Here is a 759-nt window from a genome sequence, read left to right on the forward strand (position 1 = left end):
TAACCATCGAGTTCCTTGGATGGATCTTGACGAAGATCTGGGGCCGGCACGACATGGGGCACTAGCTGTCGGTGTTTAGCCACCAAGCCCACCAAGGGATATCCCAAGGTGGTATATTGCAGGTAGGTTTTCATTGAGGTCAGGAATTGATGGTGCAAGGAACACAAAGCTTTAGACAGGTTTAGGTCGCAAGGTGCGTAATACCCTATGTTCTGTTGGTGGTTTGTATTGCCTTAGAGGTTGATGATATAGGTTATATTTTGAGGGGTCCCCAACCGCCCTTATATAGTTTGGCGAGACAGGATTACATGGAAATTCTAGCTAAATACTACCATAGGAGTTATTGCCAAGTACAATCGAATAGTTTCATTTTATTCGACTAGTTCTACTCCTGTACGGGTAGTTTAGTTACAATAGGATAAGGTACATGCCATGCACTATCCTTTATCCTAGAATATTCCATGCTTGCAAACAGTCTCACTATTGTGCCGGGTCTGACAGTCCATCCATGTTTACCTGTGGTTGATGGCGTGGGTCTGGATGTGCACATCAACACACTGTGAGATGTCATGCTCGAAACATCACCAGGCAACCCCCCACCAGCAGAGACAACTCAGTGGATGATCTTAAGGAGCGTGAACTTCTCGAGCAGAAGGTTATCGCTGAGTTCAATCAGGCAGTTCTAAGGATGAAGCGTGATGTCCTGACAGAGATGCGAGACAACCTTCTCTAGGGGATAACAAAGCTGGAAAACAACTT

The sequence above is a fragment of the Panicum virgatum genome, chromosome 1N, assembly GCF_016808335.1.
Source record: "Panicum virgatum strain AP13 chromosome 1N, P.virgatum_v5, whole genome shotgun sequence".
In the NCBI taxonomy this organism is placed as follows: Eukaryota; Viridiplantae; Streptophyta; class Magnoliopsida; order Poales; family Poaceae; genus Panicum; species Panicum virgatum.